At 47.0% G+C, this 19204-nt stretch overlaps 1 protein-coding gene across 1 annotated transcript in view; it reads left to right on the top strand.

Moving 5' to 3' along the window:
- RASSF4 (Ras association domain family member 4) overlaps positions 1-19204 on the top strand; it is a 568816-nt gene that overhangs the window by 185361 nt on the left and 364251 nt on the right. The window lies entirely within an intron of this gene.

Below are 19204 nucleotides of genomic sequence, written 5' to 3'. Positions count from 1 at the left end.
TTTCAGCCTTCTTCAGTCCGGCTTGCTTGAATCCAGTGGCAAAGTGAGCAAGGGACTCACGTCTGAGCATACCCTGCCAACTTAGGGCGAACAAAGAAAAACCAAAGGAAATGATGGACGGAGCGTTGACAATACAAGCACTCACCCCCAGTCAACTGATCTGGGTTTAATCCATCACCGTTCTTTAGCCCACTCTGCCACCCCAGTTCAGACATGGCCATATGAAAATCAGTCTGACCCTGTGCCTCGTGGGAACAGTCCAGCCCGAACTGCCAAGTCATGCCTTCCCTGGACCGGAAACAAGCTACCGAGTACCGGTTTCTCAGATGTGAGTCCCATGCTCGCCACACCACTGGATTCAAGCAAGCCGGGCTGAAGACTGCTGGAATGCCAGAAACCGGTCCTCTGAAGCTTGTTTCGGTCCAGGAAAGGCATGGCTTGCAGTTCAGGCTGGACTGTTCCCATGAGGCACAGGGTCAGACTGATGTGCATATGGCCATGTCTGAACTGGGGTGGTGTGGAGTGCAAAAAACGATGGATTTAGGCCCAGATCGCTGTACTGGGGTGAATGTATGATATTGTTCTGCATTCTGTCCTTCAACTGTGGTTTTTTTCAGTAGTAAGGTCACCTACAATATGAGATATGTTGTGCTAACTCCACAAGACTGTCCTTTTCCCACCAATCCCCTGAATTTTGCTGTGCTTCCTACACCCGGGCTAGCTGACATTTGCACTAAAGACTAATTACATTCCCTTTAGAAAAAAATGTAAAACGTACATTTTTGTTAGTGCTCTGTACACACACTACTCATACCAGGGGTGGGCATCGAGTGACATTTATGAGGCTTTTTAGAACAAGCTCTTCATTTGGTCACTAATAAACCTTGGCTATCAATAATGTTGCATGTCACCCAATGACGTCGGCAGAAACTATTATGAAAAGGTGGAGACACACAGACTATAGGAAAGGATGAAGCAGCAGGCTCCCACCTCTCCTCACTAGGGAGACCAACCCTCTGTAAATTTCACGGACTGCCCATGATTTGGGCCCCTTGACCGTTGTCGGTGAGCATTTCTTTCACGGACCCCTTTTGTCCTTAATTTTGGGGATGGCAGCAAGCTGTGCTGTTCCCCTGTGACAATCTGATGTGGCTGATTATCACTGGCCAAAGGTGTAGGGAAGCACCCGGGTCATATAAGTGTTTCATGGCCCTTCCTAACTTTGGTCTGTGACTCGCAGATCAGCACAAGACAGAATAAAAAACAAATAAATAAAGCAAGAATATTCACTGTGATGCAGGTGTGTGTATGTATGTGGGTGTGTGGTGGGGGGGGGGGGTTGCAAAGGGTCCCAAAGTAGCCAAATGCGGCGACAGAAAGAACTTATGATAATGGCAAATCAAAAAGAAGCACAAGGCAAATGGAGTGAGAAAGCGAAGGAAAAATAGAACTCCAATAACAGAAAGAGAAAGATTTAGATTCAACAATGGAAGGAAGGACAAGAGGATGATCAAATGGAAAAAAGGAATACAAAATGAATGTTAATGTGGAATATGGAAATATGAAAAGAACATGAAATATGAATTTAAAGAATAGAGAGAGAATAAGGAATACAAAATTAATGTTAATGTGGAATATGGAAATATGAAAAGAACATGAAATATGAATTTAAAGAATAGAGAGAGAATAAGAGACAAAATGAAAGGATGCACAGACAGAAAGATGGAAAGAAAAATAAATGGAGGATGTAAAGAAGAAAGTAGAGAACAAATGTGGATAGAAAGAAGGACATAAGGAAAGAAAGAAAATGAAAGGACGGAAAGAATAAAAGACAAACGTCAATATAGGTAAATGCAGTTTTTGACCACGTTTCTTTCCTGCTGTAAAAAGCATAATTTTGCATTATTTTTGCAAATTTTCATCAGGGGAACAATTTTTGCAGAGTTCAAAAGGAAAGACCAGGATAGCTCACTCTGCTCCTTTATTTAGTGCCATATAAAGTGGGGGGTATTTTATTTTTCTGGCTAATCCCTTGCAACGGACCCTTGTGTAGTTGCAGCATGTGGCCTGCCGTCCTCTGCATAGGCTTAGGGCACAGCATGCTGCTTATGTGGAGGAGCTGTGCTGGTGGACTAAGCTACATTTTGAAATATCCGACAGGATGAAAGGCAAAGACTTCTGAGTGCTTTGCGTGCCTGCAATTTTCGGGCCATAACAAAAGTGTCTATTTAACTCTAGTGATTAATGTATCTCTGGGAGAGATCTGAGTTTTCACTACTCCTGGTTTTGACTCTTCATAAAGAAGCATAGAGGCATAATGCGCTTCCTGTAAAGCACAAAGTGTAACATTCAGAGCAAAGTATTCATTTGTATAATAATTGTAAAGACAACCCCCACCACTATGTTGTGTTATATCCTCATTTTGTATTTCGGGTTCACTGGAATTATGGGATTGTGCGGCTTCAACAGTTTTTGCATGATTATGAATTTGCTGCATGTGCCACATAATCCATCATTACCTGAATATATCTGAAGATTCTAATTTAAAAACAGTTTCTACCTCAAATGGTTAAAAAATAACTAAAAAGGCAGTGATGTGTTGCAAAGGCCCTTGTAAAAGTTGACTGGTCACCTTCCTTTGCATATTACTATATTTGGGTGTTATACGGGTAATAATGAGATGCAACCTATGACCAGAAAGTGTTAAAATGTGCCTACATTAGAAAATAATATGGTAATACTATGCCAAAATTTGCAGCAATACGCTGCATAAATTACCTTTTCTTGCTAAATAACTTAGCCAACCCTGCAGCATAATTTGTCCCTACCTGCTGCATAATTCCAGTGGCCCTGCATATAGTACCTAACAGTATGGATGCCATGTGACTCCTACACCTTGTAGCCCTCCTTGTCTTAAGTAACATTTTCTATATATTGATTTACATACTTATAAGTCATTGTCTCTGTACAATAAGTGTGTGAGCTAAATCTCTCAACACCCTACATTGGACTGAGCAGCACTGTAAAATAAATGACATACACATAAGCGAGGGTCTATTTAGAGCTGAGGGGCACCATGGGAGGTTGATAGTGAAGCAATCTGTGCAGAGGGAGGTCTTTGGTGAAGGGGTATCATGAATGATGAAGGCCTCTGCCTCCCATGCAGTGCCGGTGGAACAACACTTCAAAGGAACCCAAAACTGTAAACAAAATATCATATGAAATACCACAAAAGACCTGCACAGTTGCTCAAAGCTGTGCACATACCAAAACAGTGAGGTGCACGATTGTCTCAACTTATAGAAACTTATTTTGACATGTACCTTTTTTGGTTGTCTATTTACTTACTTATACACTATTGTACGACCTCCTCTGATGTGTCTGAAAACGGACCTTTTGTCCCAATTTCTGTCCTGTATTTTGACCCTTTGTCCTGAATTTTTACACTCACTGTCCTGAATTTACACCTATGCCAGTTGGTCACCCTACTCCTCTCAACCCTATACACTGCTTGAGCACATTTGTCACTTACTGCTCTCTGGCTTCAAACGTTGAAACTTACCCTTCATTCACCTGTGGAGACTGGCAGAAAAGGGAGTGGCCCCTTCACCCTTGTCCTGCGATACTTGCCCACAGCTACTCCTGCCAGGCCATAATTACGGACATAAGGCTGGCTCCAGATTCGGTAGCGGTAATGAACAACGAGTTGACTGTTTTGAACGTTCTTGTTTGGAACACTGCCAAAACAGCGGGCGCACCCCACACCTGGGAGGCTCAGAATCCACACTCTTGGCTGAACCCTCTAATGTGAAGGTTTGTGTTGCTTTGCCAAACTGTTGCGGTGGTGAACAAGAATGAGGTGTGGTATCGCCATACGTGGCGCTCTACTTACTTCTCTGGTATTCTCTCGCCTCGACTATTTTCTTATCCCCACTACGGAGGCCGCCAGGATAGTAAAAATACACATCGTGGCTAGAGGCCTCTCTGCCCATTCGCCAGTCAAACTAACCTTATGGCATGGAGCTCAGACACCCCGAACCGCCTGGCGCTTCAACGTACGGCTACATAACGAGCCTGCTGCCAGAGACCATTTTGGGGTGGAAATTGATACTTACAGGGGCCGCTCTAGGCTCATGGCGGCCCTGGGCAGGGAGCGTAGGTAGGGGGCCCGAAAGAGAGGGTCTGGGCGGGGCGGAGCAGGAGGCAAGTGAAGAGAGGAGGGCGGGGGTCAGGGTATTTGGATGTGGAACAGAGCCGGAGGCCGTCAAATCCCTGCCAGGGGCCACCATGCAAATATGCATCCATCCTCAGAGGATTATTATATTAAGGATATATATTGGCGTGGTGGCCGCTGGAGTTTGGTGGCCCTGTGCAGGTGCACAGCTTGCACATGCCTAAGGCCGCCCCTGATACTTATCTCTCGTACAACAAAGACACAGCCCCTTCCCCAGGAACACTGTAGGAGGCGCTCAAAGCCACCATACAAGGAGTCATTATCAGATACAGCGCAGGTAAAAAAAAGAAAAGCCCCAGGATGGTGGTGGACCAGAAAGCACATCTACATCAGGGCCTGACTGGGAACCCAGAGCAGCCCTGGGAATTTTGTTGGACCGGCCCCTGAGGGTAGGGGTGAGGGTCGGGGGGAGGGGTCGAGGTATCACCACTTATCAGCCAGGATAGCTTGAATCCAGTGGCAAGGTGAGCAGGGGACCCATGTCTGGGCATACCATCCTATTTGGGGTTACCCTAAGTGGGTGAGCAAAAAAAACATTGGATTTAGGCCAAGATCTGTGACTAGGGGTGAGTGTTTGACATTGTTCAGCATTTCGTCCATGAATTGTTTATTTTGCATTTTGTCATCCAAAGTGGGGCATAAGCACCCAGAGTGCTTATGTTGCGTGGCCCCTGGCGATTGACATTTCTTGGGAGAGGATATGGGATTCTGTTTTCCTCGGCTGCAAATTCTAAACTGACCACATCTCTTTCTTGGGCTGGAGACCACTTTGGTCACTGAACGCGTCCACTTGACAAAGGAAAGCACTCCCTCGCACTTTGACACCAAGCACTACCTCAGCGGCCTCCAGCTCCGCAGGTTACAAGACAGTCCTAACCTTCCCGCTCTCGAAGGACTGATTCAGCACTGCCGCCTTGTGGAGCAGTGGTGGCTGGTGGGCCTCCCTCCGTCCTAGACACTCCTGTGACGCAGCATGCAGGCATACCAGGGACAGTAAAGAGGATTGCCACTGGGTAAACAAAAACTCCGGCAAAGCACACCACACCCTGTTCCCTGGCGACATATAGGAACAAGTGAGGGATCGGCATTATGAGAGCGCCATTTAGAAATGTGGGAGGGGTGATAGTGATGCTCCCACGGGATTATGTTAAAGATTTCCACACACAGGTATGGAATGTATGAAGTAGGCGTGACCTGAAGAGAAAGAGGCTGTAGGGATGTGGGGGCTATAAGTGACAAACAAGGAGGCAAACATTGAGCAGTGTTCATTTTAGTCGTTGTGGCGTGGTATTTGTTCCAGTAGGGCCCCCCGTGACCCCTCGAGTTTTTATGTTATTGGTTCATCCGAGTTGGGGCTCTTTGCTGAGGTGTAGAGGGTTCTCTGTGGTAATGATTCAGATGGCAAGGCGGATGTGTTGCAGCTCAGGTGCCCTCGTTTGAAGGGGCAAGAAACTCAGTAAAGTCCACAAGTAAACTGAGGATTTGGAAATAAAACGAATGGGCTACTTAGTTTTTTAAAAAATGGGAAAACATGGCTGCGGGTTCACTCTGCCTTGTTGGGTGAAATACTGGTTCCAATTGAAAGCAAGTGCTTACAAACGAATTACACCGTGTAAGTATCATAGATTGTGTAGTTTAGATGCCAACAGCGGGCCTCAAGTGCCTGCATATCACGATGCAAAGCTGGAAATGGATGTGTGGCCTTCGCACACCGGCTTATCCATATTTTTAAAGGGACACCTTTATACACAGCTCAGATAAATAACATTCTCTCTTGCAACTCCCCACCTTGAATAAAAACCCTCACAGACGTTACATTTCCGAGGGTCTATAAATATGGGTTGGTGTTACTGAGAAGTAAAAAAATAAATATCACAGAACTCTGCTTAATTAATATATCAGAAAGTAGATTTAGAGTAGGAAAATAAAATGGTGTGCAGAAACTGTAGTATACTATTAACCGCTGTGGCGCGCTCACACTCTCTCTTAGACTATTGCTGATAATTGCAGCGACCAAACGGGTCATCACGTTTTACACATAAATGTGGCTGTGCTGGGTTAAGATGAATTGTCAAATGGATCATTACAAGGGGGAAATATGCTAAAATGTGTGGAAACTTATAGGGTAGGACGAAGAAGCTCTCTTCAGACTACATGCTGAGATTCCTATGAGCAATGGTAGGTAATGTAAATTGATGTAAATGTAAATTGATACTTGTATAGCGCACTACTCACCCGCAAGGGTCTCAAGGCGCTTGTACGAATACCGCTGTGGAACCCATCCTGGCTTTCCCTGTGAGGCGTTCACTCCTGGGCACCCCCAAGGTGGAGGCCAGGCATCCTTAGCGTTGTAGGGGCCGTTGTGGACATTAAGCAAGCTATTGCCCAGAGTTGCAGAGTGGGACTCCATGATTGGAATAGGCACCGAGGCGAGAATTATCAGGTCCGTGGAATTTTTGAGCTCAAGACCCTCCGAGACGGGGAATTGAACCCTGGCCCGGGCTAGACCTCTGCATCAGGGTCTGCCGCTCTAACCATTGAGCCACACTTCTCCACTGGCAGGACCCAAGATGAAACTATGGAATGGGCATGTACTGTAGATCTGTGAGGGGACTCTAAGAAGAGTGAGATCCCTAGCTGCTGTTACTATGTTTGAACAAAGCTCTCTGAGGGCGTCTTCTAAGCGGAGGCTTCTATTGGTGCCCATGATGACTAACAGAAGAAGCTGGATTTCTTGCTGGAACAAAATGGCTGCTCACTAATCCCTAGGTTACGCCTGAGCAGCTAGTAGCACACCAACAGAAAAAGAGAAGGGTATGTGCATCTCACTGCGCTTCATCGTCCTATCCACATACTATTTGTGACCTCCGCTTGTCCAATGTGGTTTAGTTAGGCCTCGACTCAGTGGAAGACTACTACAGTGAATTATTTCATTTCCTAGCACAGTTTTTCCTGGCATTAGTGCCCTTACCAATAAATCATCCAGGCTAGCTTGGACTGTCTTTTTTAGGTCTCGCCTAAGCAGCACATGCGCTGTGTTTTTGAAATATGCAGCATCCACCTTGTGGGCATACAGCCCACCCACTGCTTTTATTTGTTTCTTCATGTGTCCTTCCCAAAAGCTTGCTTCTATGTGGGTAATCTGTGTTTTTGTCTCTCTTCCTTGTGTCTTGCTCTGTCCCATAAGCAGTGGCATATTACTTGTATCCTTTCACTTTTGTCTATTTCAGTTCATGTATGCGCACTAGTTTTGGGGTTTCATTCAGCCCATGTTTTGGGATGGTTCCTTTTTGTTTTTGTAGAGTAGATACTCCTAGCACTGTTCCTGTAAACAGTCCTGTAAATCTTGTCCTTATCTCGTCACATTTGCTGTTTTCCGAGCAGGCCTGTTCTGTCCACCCACCTTCTCTCTCTTCACTGCTTGCCCCCTCTGTTGTCAGACGCTCTTTCCATCTCCTCCCTTCCGAGTCCTGTTCTAGCTTCCCAGACCCTCGGTTCAACTGCTTCCAATTGAGTTACACACACACACGAGACCGCCAATCATCACTCAAAGGCCCAATGCATTAACAATATGTAGCGCAACCGTATATGCAAACCCAAAACTTTACAGCTATGTATTGTAGAAAAAGAAGTTAGTGCACAGTTTTGCGTTCAGGAGCAGGGAAAGTAGTTGTGCAAGCAGTCTAATCTTTAGGCTACGTCAAGTGACTCAAGTTCGCTGACTAGTTGCGCAGAGACTATGCTGCAAGAGGTGATTGATTTACAGACATTGATTCACACTTTTATATCAAACCGCATCAGCAATACTCCACAGACCAGATACCACTTCTATCATATGTTGTGATGGCTCTGCCTTGACAATATACAGAGCTCCGCTGCCTTTTAATTAGGTTTATATATAAATACCTTACACACACAACTTCTGTTCTGGGTGGAGGCTAAAACAAGACTCTCCTCTCCTACTGAAAGAACCAAGCCTCTTTGTGCTGCGCTAAAATCGCTTAACAAAAGCATGTACTATAGCTCACTGAACACATGCCAAAGGCAGCTTATGTGATCTGCAGTAATGTTTTCCAATTCCATTAAGGTAGTGCAGGGCTTCCGCTGGCTAACATCGACAAAAAACATTTGCAAAGCCAATAGGTCTACCAAGGCAGACATAACATCCAACATGGATCACTTAATCAGCAAAACATTAAAAACTATTTTACTAACACAAACACGAACAATCTATACTTGCTATCCACACAACTACTGTAGAATAGAGAAAACAGAAATAGAGCCTCTCGCAAAGGCGAGACCATTTGACTTTGCTACTGCTTGTTGTCTTAGTCTCTGCTCTGATCTCACAAAAAGATATCCTCTGTAGTCTTTACTTACTCCTGTATGGTATTCATGTTTCCACATAGACTCACAGGTGAGCGTCACTAACCCCACCTGACCTTGGCTGTCTCTGTGACCTCCCAGGGAATCCGTCTAGGTGATGTTGGCTGGACATAGGGTAGCCAAGCTATTGTTCTCATAGGGAGACTGTTAGGTGGGGATGGCTTTCCCCCAATATAGTTTAAGCTGAGCTACTCGCTCTCATTGAATGTGCTTCGATTAGCTGACGCCCTGCAAAAGGAATCAGAAGGACATTTTGCGCAGCAAAGACATCAGGGAAGCCACCTCATATGTTTTGTCGACTGCTTCCCTGATGAGAGGAATCACCCAATTCAAGGTTCTTTTGTGGTACTGGTACAGAAAAATGGAGTGAGTAACCATCACCAGCCAGCACAATGAGTGTGCCTAATGCCTGTTATTTGAAGTCCTCAGTATTTGTGTAGATCCTTCTACACTAAAACTGCACCAGCACTTTCCTAGTATGAGCTCCCCTTTTGTACCGATTTGAAATTCTCATTCATCATTTATGTATGTTTTTCTGGTTGTGTATCATTTTTACAGAGGTTATATTTCCAGTCTTATGTGTATGGATGGGTGTGCAGCAGGATTTGACATTTTTCGATGAGCTGGGTGGTTGGTGGTTCATGGCCTGGACTCCGCAGATTGATGTCTATACAGCTTTGATTGCCAAGTGCATGGCTATGATGTGATGTTGTGCACATGACGGTGTTGAATGTTTAGGTTAACTCTGGAATGGTTCTACAGTGTATATCATAGTTGTTAAGAGTACTATTGATGAATTGGCAGTCCAGATCGCTTTGGCATTAGCGTGATGATCCTGTAGAGTAACAAGGAAGAGCAGCTGCATGACGGGATTGTAGTCCAGGAATGTTTTGGTCTGAAAACCAGTATAGATTCTGAAGAGAGAAAACAGACAATGGATAATCCTGCAATTGTGGACATTAGGTACTTATTTATTAATTTACGCTGCAGTAACATTTGTGGGGTTTGTGAAGTCTGTAGGTGGCTGTTGTGTACAGTGGTGGTTGCCTCTGAACAGGGGTGGTGAGGCAGGGGGGTGGGGAAAAAAAAAGAAAATAAACTTGCCTGTGAACGCGCCACTTCTCCTACCTCCTCTTCTCTCAACACTGGCAAGCCGGAATGGAAACACCCAGGCTCCCAGACTATCCCAGCCAATGCGAAGGGTTTGTGAGGGCAAGATTTGTTTCTTGTAGTTTTTTTATGGAAAAATTCCAAATACACATTGGTTCATTTTGTAGTTTTTATATAGGTGTCAGTATATTCTTGATAGTGAGTAGAAAAACAGCCAACACGCGTTTCACCCCTTACATGGCCATTCAGCCTGGTGCTTCCTCAGGGCTGTACAGACATTCAAAAGATTACAAAAAATTGTTACAAAAGAGTCGAAAAGTGGTGTTAATCCCCGCGAAGAAAGAAGGAGGGATGGTAACCCATATGGTGTAAGAAGAGGAGAGAAAGAAAGAGCAAGGGTGAGATTTCTTATCTTATCTTATCTTAGGTGCAATTTGTAAAGCGCACTGACGCCGAAGCTTCCTGGTGCTGATAGACAGAGTGAGTGAGGAGGGAGCGCAGGGAGCGAAACCTAGCTAAGGGGGGGAAAAGGTGGGTTTTTAACAATTTTCTGAAGTTAAGAAGGGAAGAAGAGGATTTGATTGAAAGAGGAAGAAGATTCCAGAGCACAGGAGCTAGGTAGGAGAAACGGCGACTGCCGAATTTCTTAGTTTTGTTTTAGGAGTGACTAGCAAGTCACGGTGAGCTGATCGGAGGTTGCGTGCAGGACAGTGAGGATGGATGAGGGATTTGAGGAACGCAGGGCCAGAGCAATGAAGGGCTTTAAAGGTGAGGCATGCCACCTTGAAGGCAGCCCTTTGGTCTATTGGAAGCCAGTGGAGGCTATGGAGCAGAGGCTTGGCTGATTGCCATCTGGGGGTTCCATGGATCAAGTGGGCCGCTTGATTCTGCACGACTTGGAGGCGATGTAGCAGAGATTGTGGGAGACAGTGATAAATGTAGTTAGAGAAGTCCAAGCGGGAGAGCACCAGTGAGATAATAGTTTGAGTAAGTGCCGCGGGGGGAGAAGGTGACGGACTTTGCGGATCCTCCGAAGTTGGTACATGCAAGATGAAACTACTGCACCAACTTGGGCTTTGAGGGAGAGTTCGGCGTCAATTATTACACCCAAACTCTTAACTGTTTTTGCAGGGATAGGGGGAGAGCCGAGCTCCGGAGGCCAGAACTGCGGGCCCCAGTGGGCGTGACTGAGTCCAGGGAGGAGGAGCTCTGTTTTACCGGGGTTCAGCTTCAATTGATTCTGGTTCATCCAGAGTTGGATGTGAATTATGGCTGCGTGGAACGTATTGATGGCATGTGGTGAATTGAGTGAGAGGATGAGTTGCAAGTCGTCAGCGTAATTATAGACTATGATGTCCCATTTCAGAAGAGATTGAATCAGTGGCCGGAGGTATAAGTTAAATAGAAGCGGGGAAAGGGAGGAGCCCGGGGGGACTCTGCAGGACGTGGGGGATTTTTTGGCGGTGTAAGAACCCAGGCGGACCGCCTGTGTTCTTCCAGTGAGGAAGGACTTGACCCACTCAAGAGCGGTGCCCTGGATGCCTGCCTGCTCGACACGGTGGAGAAGAAGTCCAGGAGGACGAGGGCTTGGGGAAGCCCCGCGTCCGCGTTGCTCCTGAGTGTGTCAAGGACTGCCAGGATGATGGCCTCAGTAGAGTGGGCGGGTCTGAAGCCGGCCTGATTAGGCTCAAGATGGCAGGAGGATTCAATAAAGTTTGACAGGCACCGGGTGACATGGGCCTCCATGAGTTTGGAGAAGTAGGGGAGGAGGGAAATGGGGCGATAATTCGACGGATCCGCAGGGTCGGCGCCGGGTTTTTTGAGGAGGGGTACTAAGATGGCCTCCTTGAAAGAAGTAGGAAAGATGCCACTGCTAAGAGATCTGTTGAGTAAGTGTTCGTTTTTTAAGGATGTTTAGGGAGTTTGAAAAAGTGGGGCAAGACCAGAGGGAGAGAAAAGGGAAAGGGGGATAGAGGAGCACAACAATAGAAATGTAAAGTTGTATGGACAATGAGTTAGGGTATTTGTTCATTCAGTTGGGAGTAGTGATACACCAGAAAGTGGTTGGAATAAGTGAGTATACAGGTTAAGGGATAGTAGAATCATGGTTGAAATGAACCCGGTGAAGGAATACAGACATGCATGTTTAGTTTGTGATAGTAGAGGGAGTCAAAGAGTAGAAGAGAAGAAGAGAAGAGAAAGAAGGTGAGAGTGACAGGCAACATTTGGAACAAAACAATATATGTCATATGGTTTCAAGTACCATTATGTCAAGAGTAGAGAAATACAGGGAGGTATAGTATGTGCATATATAATCCAAACAAATATTCACAAAGGCATTAGATTCGGATGGAACGAAATTTGTATCATTTTGTGTCATACACAATCCGGTCAAATGTGAGCGTAATATTGAGAGTTAAAGATTGTTGTAGTAAATTGCGTGTACAATCCAAATGACCATTTGGCAACCATGTTGGATTTAAACATTGGCGCAATAGAGAAAGGACAGGATTTAATTGGAAATTAAAAGTTGTGGGCAACACTCTCAATAACTATCCCAGCCAATCACGACGCTTCTTGTGTACCATGGTCTTTTTTTTGTGGGATTTTGTTTGGAGATTTAAGAAATGCTAGTCATGGGTGGCACAGTCGAGCAGTGCAAAACCGTGACTCTGAAAAAGGGATGCACAGTGTGCAACACCCCAATGTATCCTTGACGGAGTTCGGATGGAGAATCAACAGTAAAGAGGCCTTTATTTTATTGAGGCAACTTAGTTTGACAGAGTGTTGCTAATTGTTTTAACATGGAAAGCTATGTTTAAGGTTCCTTTCCCTGCCTGTGCGTTTAGGATATCTTGTAAATTTTAGATGTGAACCTCTTGTTTGGGTACAGGTGAAATGAAATGTTAAACGCTGAACTCTGGTTATATTGAAGGCCTGCACCCCCACTCTAAAAACTGTTCGAATATCACGAATTTTTACCCAGAGCCATACAGAAGTGATTGATTGGATATTTTATTAAGAAATCAAAAAGGTTTTAGCCCTCTATAATTATATAGTGCACTTTCACGCCACATAGCAAAATATCAAAATTGCCACCAATGTAGCCAGAATAGAATTCGAGGCCGAGAGAGGAAGTACAGCAGGGGCTACCACCCGTGGCGCGAGGACAGATGCGATGCCTCTCCGGGCCAATGCTGATTATAATGATATGCAGCGGTCCTGAGAACGCGTCTCGTCACCTCACGTTTTACCCCGTGACGCACGTTGTCTCGTGCGCCCTCCCGTCTATGGCGCTGAGATTTCAGGTAGCTGCGAATACCTGAGAAGAGGACGTCCCTGCTTCAAGTTTCTCAGAGAACGAGTTGTCCAGGCGTGAAGGGGCAGGGATCCATTCCTTGCTTGAGGCAGAAAAATCCTTCGAAGTTCCAAGAACGCAGCTCAATTTACCAGACTAATTCTAATCCTCCTTAGTGCTGTAACCAGCAGACATTGGGCATGCTTTCACTTGTACGGAGGCTGATGCAGCTGCACAAGCGTTGTGCTCAATACACTGCTCTCCAGTGACAGCCAAGTGAGAACTCCTCCCAGACGTGCGAGTGACCCCCGCTCCGCCCTCGGCCTCCTTCGTGCACCTTAGCCATCCCCCCTGACAGGTGAACTCCGTCTGCCTCGTAATTCCAAGCTGTCTTCAGAATGATGAGGCCGGGCCTCACGAACCACCACCCATTACCCCTGCAGACTTTTGCCATAGAGATATTCAGCTTCCTTCTGGACCTTCCCAGTGCTGCGTGGTCATGTGCGCCCGCCATGCGTGCCATGCTATGGAATTGCGCCTGGTGACCATCGAACTGGCATTCAGGAAAAAACTTAAAACCTGGCTCTTCCCTTAACACCCTTGCTCCCGGACTGCCACATTTCTCCTAGACCTGGGAAGCCCACGGGCAGCCATGCACTCTACAAATCCATAAACATGATCATAATCATAAGCATGCTATGACCTCTGACCACGTCCGCCAGGCGTACCAACCTAGCTACTTAACCCAGATATTATCGCACCTAGTAAGTCTTTTCTACCTAGTGTTGACAGACAGCTCCCCCAGAGGTGTACCATGACCGCGTCAGGCCTTTCTTCCCTCCCTAATTCCTCCTGAAGGGCGGCAGCAGTTGTGCCTATCGCATGCCTTATTGCAGGGCCGGCCCTAGGCATGTGCAAAGTGTGCACCTGCACAGGGCCACCAAACCCCAGGGGCCACCACGACCAGGACTGCCAAGTATCACGCATCTTAATTTCGTCAGGCATCAATCACATGCTTTTTTCCCCCTAATTTCCTGCCAATTGACAGCTCCTGGGCCCCAGGAGCTGCTGCCGATCTGCGGAAGTTTGAGTGTCCTCCCAGTGACCTCGACACTTAAGGGCAGCCACAGCAGCAGGATGGTGTAGCACAGAGGTGTGACACTCTCAGCTTTGTTTCCCTCGAAGTGCAGGGGCCTCCTTTTCCGAAAGTGTTAAGCTGGTTCGAGTTCTAAGGTAGGAAACATGTTTTCTTTAATGTTCTTTCTTTCTATTTGTAAGTGGTTGCAGCCATTGCTGGAACCGATTACTTTAGTTTTACAGGTGATGTGTTTTCACAAATAATAAAAAAACACCTTCTGCTGAATCCCCGTCAGCTGTTATTAATTTTATTCCTGCGTAGTACTGAATGCAGCCTATTCGGAGAAGTGACCCGGTAATTTCAGGGCCATGGGGCCGCCAGGAGAGTATCACTGGGTGGCCCCTCACTGAACTTCAGGACAGCGGCAGCCCAATCACTGTGTGGGGGCCATGGGCCAGGCGACAATTAGTCCTGGAATCACAGCCTCACCTGAGCTCAGCCTGCCGCAGCCTGCAGTGCTGCAGCCAGCCCTAGCAGGCCGGAGTGGGGTGCTGCCTAGAAGTGCCACCCATCTGCGGCCTCCGAACACACAAACCTTAGGACTCATCTGCGACCAGGCAGTGGCCCAAGTAGGTATCATGTCGATATTTCTGGTCCTGGTGCTCCATTTCCCTTATGCTCCATTATTGCCCACTATTATGCCCATTAACTGTTTATTGCCCTAGCTGGTGGTGCCATATTATTGTCGTGTCTGGTTACCCTCACAGACGCCTTGCCATTGTTCTCTTTTAGGCCTTATTAGCCTCTGTGATGACACTATAGCCCCTCTGATTCGCTCCTCTGCCCTCTCCATGCGCTATTACTACCCAATCTGAAGCACCACTTTTATTCTCTCGGGCGCCTGTTATTGTTTTATGTAGTTGGCTGTTATTCCTGCCACTGATGCTCTGTTATTGACACCTGAGGCCCTATCATTGTCTTTGCTGATGCCATGTTACGCCCCCTGATGCCCTCTTAACGCCCCCTCTGAGGCAGTATTATTGCCCTGTTCGAAGTAGTATGATTTCCTTATGTATTGCCCTGTTATTTACCCTTTCCATGGTCTATTATTGTCCAGCCATCCAGAGATGACCTCTGTCTGCCTTCTACTCTCGGCACAGCACTTCCCAGAAAAGAAGACGCCTTGCCTTCTACTGCCTGCATAGAGTCCCCCCCTCAGAGATGACCCCTTGCCATCTACGCCTTGCATGGCATGGTGTGCCCAATGGGGGTGATGCTCTGACGACTATCAGATTTTGTGCACTTGATCCTCTTCTGATTAATGCAGTGGGCGTGTGTGGACAAATCTACCTGGCTCGGTGGGAATATAATGATGCTCTCCAGTTGACAAAAAGGGCACCTTGGGAGATCTTTCGAGTGAGTGTTGCCGGGGACTGCGTGTTAATGGCATTTTGTTTGCTTTGATACTTGCACAAGTGCCACCATTGCCTTTGCCTACGAGCGTAACGTTTGTTCTTGTGCTCGAGTGTCTGTCATATATTGCTGTATTATACCTCCTCTAATTATACTTTGTTTTCTCTCGAGCAGGCTTCACTTTAAAATAGTTTATTGCAGGGGATTAGACTGTAGACACCTAGATCTTGGTTTACCCAACAAATTCCAAAGCATTGTAGCTGTAAGATAACTTTGGTGGTGAATACACTTGCTGGTGACTGGCGAGATTTGTGTGCAGATTGGTTGCAGGCCGGCCTCAGTCACTCATACAAAGTATAAAGAGACAGAGTTAAATGTGATGTCCCAGCTGCAAAGTGAAGCATGCACCATGCAGGTCACAGATGCGCCCAGTCCCTCAGTCCCTCATGTCGTGTGTCATAATGCCCTCCTCCTCCTAAATTGTATTGTTCTGAGACGAATTCGGAAGGGTAGGAGCAGCCTCAGGTACTGGTCAATCATCTAACAACTTTTCTGGACGTATTATTAAAACCCCTTCCTGAGCTCCGCCCCGTCTGGACCCCCTCTTCCGGGGCCCCCACCTACGCTCCCTGCACAGGGCCACCATGAGCCTAGAGCCGGCCCTGCTTATTGCCCAAGCCACGTCCCATCCGTGTTTCGCAGCCATATACCCTTATATTCTTTGCGCACCTCGGCCCACCTCTGTGCCCTTGCAATGTACGAATGTCCCAGGATCTACACTCTGCGCCCCCCTCCGCATGGCCCTGGATATCTTTGCTCCATCTTGGGCGCTAGTGCGTTCTCCACCAACATCATTAGCTCCGCTCCACCAGGTTCCACATCTGTTTGGGCTTAGGCGTCATGTCCTGCTCAACTTGTGGTGCTAACTCTGGGAATCACGGTCATTGATAACAGGATACAGCATCAGCTATGGCATTCTCTCAACCCGGTACGTGCCTTGCTTTTATTGCTGTATTCTTACTCCACTGGCAACTGAGCAGGTGTCTTAGCAGCCTCACTACTCTCGGACATTTTGTGGTCCCCAAATTAACTGCCTGTTACCATTGCTTGGTTGTCCACCCACAGCATAATCTGCTTGTTGGTGAGTTTTGTTTTGCAAATCGTGAATGACACAATGCTGGGGAAGAGTTCTAGCAGGGTGATGTTTTTTCTGACCCCCTCTTTATGCCAAACGTCCAGGCAGTGCACAGTATCGCTCCAAAGCCTTTGCTCCCAGCAGTGTCTGTGAAGAGTTCAAGCTGCTTGGCTGTCCCCCATGGCTCGTGCCATATCAACAGACCATTGAATTCAGCTAGGAAGACATCCCACTGCCCCAGGTCCTCCTTCAATCCCAGTGGGAGACGCGCCATGTGGTGCTTTTTTGCCAAACCTGTTGCTAACCATGCAAGGCACTGTGCAAAAGGCCATCCTGCCGGGATAACCCAGTTGGCTAAGTTGAGTTAAACTAGGAACTGCTGGATCTCTCCCAGTGTAGCCTTCTTTTTATTTAAGTCTCTGTACGATCTCGTGCATCTCCCTTACTTTGCCTGCAGGGAGCCTCCACACCCCTTCTTCAGTATCCAGCTCAATTCCCAGAAAGGCCAGCTTTGTGCTTATCCCTTCTGCCTTCTCCTCTGCTAGTGGGACCCCTACATCTTGTACTAACTCAATGAAGCTTTCTGGCAGGCCTGCACAATCGGTGTGCCTGGCTTCCCCATAAACAAAACATTGTCCAGATAGTGCATTCCCCCCTCCCCCCTCCCTAGTGATGCAACCCTACCTTCTGCTCGAGGTAAATGCTGAAGGACTCAACGTATGGGCAAGCATTTGTCAAAGTAGTATGCGTTATCCAACTGGAACCCGTAGCAGGTGATCGCTGTCGGGGTGAACTGGTAAGAGTCGGAACTCTGTTTCAATGTCTGTTTTTGCCGGCAGCGCCTCCTTTCCTATTGTTCTGAACATATCCACTGCCTCTTCCACTGTGGCATAGGATACTGAACAGCTCCCTTGAATCAGCCAGTCATTGCCTGACTTACCCCCCTAGGTATGACACGTGATGGATCACACAATATTTCCTTCCTCTTTCTTAGATACAAGACTCGGGGGGGGGGGGGGGGGGGGACCATAAAATTCTCAAACGGCAGTTCTGTAAATGGACCTGCTATCCTGCCTAAGGTGAGCTCCTTCTTTACTTATTGCCTAGCGTCTTCTGGGTTCTAACTAATTGACTTCAAATTGCGGCTCAGGCTGCTGACCAGTGGGCCCTGATAAGGAATTTGGAACCCCGCTGGGAACCCCTTTGCCAATAATTGTCCCCCTTTCTGGTTGGGATTCTCAGGAATATGGCTTCTTTGACTTGCCCCCTTCTTATCCCCTTTTGCCCTCGCCAGTACTCCTAGCTGATTGGTAGGTTCAAACCCTGCCGGACAATCGCCTGCCCCCTCCTTCTCGGTGCCAGGCTCTTTTTGCCTTGTTTCCTTCCCAGTATAAGAATTGGCTTGGTAGTCTGGTCTGCCCTGTTCCCATGATGCACTGGGCCAGGGACAGACTAATTTGCATGTAGCCAGGTTCTGAGCTGGGATGGTGCAGTGAGCTAAAAAACGGTGATGGATCAAGCCCTGATCTTTGGACTGGGTAGGAGTGTTCTGCTTAATTCACATACTCTGTCCATCACCACCCCCTTTTCTGAATAGGCTCTTTTTGCCGGCATTTCCGCGGCTCGTAAGGCCCCGCCCTCGGGAGATGTTCCTCGCTGACCTCTTTAGTGTCAGGTTTCACCTTCCCAGCCAGCTCCATGGTTACTTGTAGAGTTGGGCAACCCTCACATTGAAGGAGAGACCAGAGTCAGGGGTCTGGCTGGGCACTAAGGGTCAACGATCTAGCCAGGGTTAAATTTGGGGGGGGGCGGCCCCCTAAAGTCGAGCAGGCTATGTAAATTAGTTTGTGGCTTAAACATGTAAACTAAAATTCTATGCTTCCCATAAATGCTAACCAACTGGTATTTTGTCCCTTTCTGAGCTTTGTGTTCATCCAGATGTAACACAACTGTCATACACCTAATACAAGTCAGGACTACAGACTGTAAGACATGTAGTCTATTCTGAGCACCTTTGTGACAGGCAGTGCCTCCAGCCTCAACTCCATAGCTCTCAATTGTGTCTCGTAACAACCATCTGGATGCTATTTAGATCGAAGTATGCACTATGCAAGAGCAATGTGCAGCCAAAAAAGATAAAAAAATAAATAAATAATGTAACAACATCCTGGTTTGGGTGGTGTGGAGGGGGTGTCAGACCCAAACCAGACATTTTGTTTTTGGGCTTGTAAACTGTACAGCCCAAATGTAGCCGAAAGGAGCCCAACCCTAAAAGGGTTGGGCTCCTGCTCCCAGCCACCATTGTAGGCTTGGTGCCCTGGTGGCTGGGAGCTTAGGCGTAGTTTGTGCATTTTACTCTCCCTCCCCCTTTTTTCTTAGTTTGGTTTTCGTATTTTGTGTTTCATTGGGGTTTTTTAGCACATGGGTGCTAGGGCATAGGCGGTTTTTGTTGAGAGAGGTGTGCAGGGACATGGCTTTGTTTGTTGCTTGGAACAGGTGCAGTGCGGGGGTGATCTGAAGTTTTGCCAGGGTTGAAAGAGGTTTTTGGTT

Source organism: Lissotriton vulgaris, chromosome 5, assembly GCF_964263255.1.
Source record: "Lissotriton vulgaris chromosome 5, aLisVul1.2, whole genome shotgun sequence".
Taxonomy (NCBI): Eukaryota; Metazoa; Chordata; class Amphibia; order Caudata; family Salamandridae; genus Lissotriton; species Lissotriton vulgaris.
The sequence above is the reverse complement of the archived record's forward strand: the minus strand, read 5'-3'. Positions and strand labels throughout refer to the sequence as shown.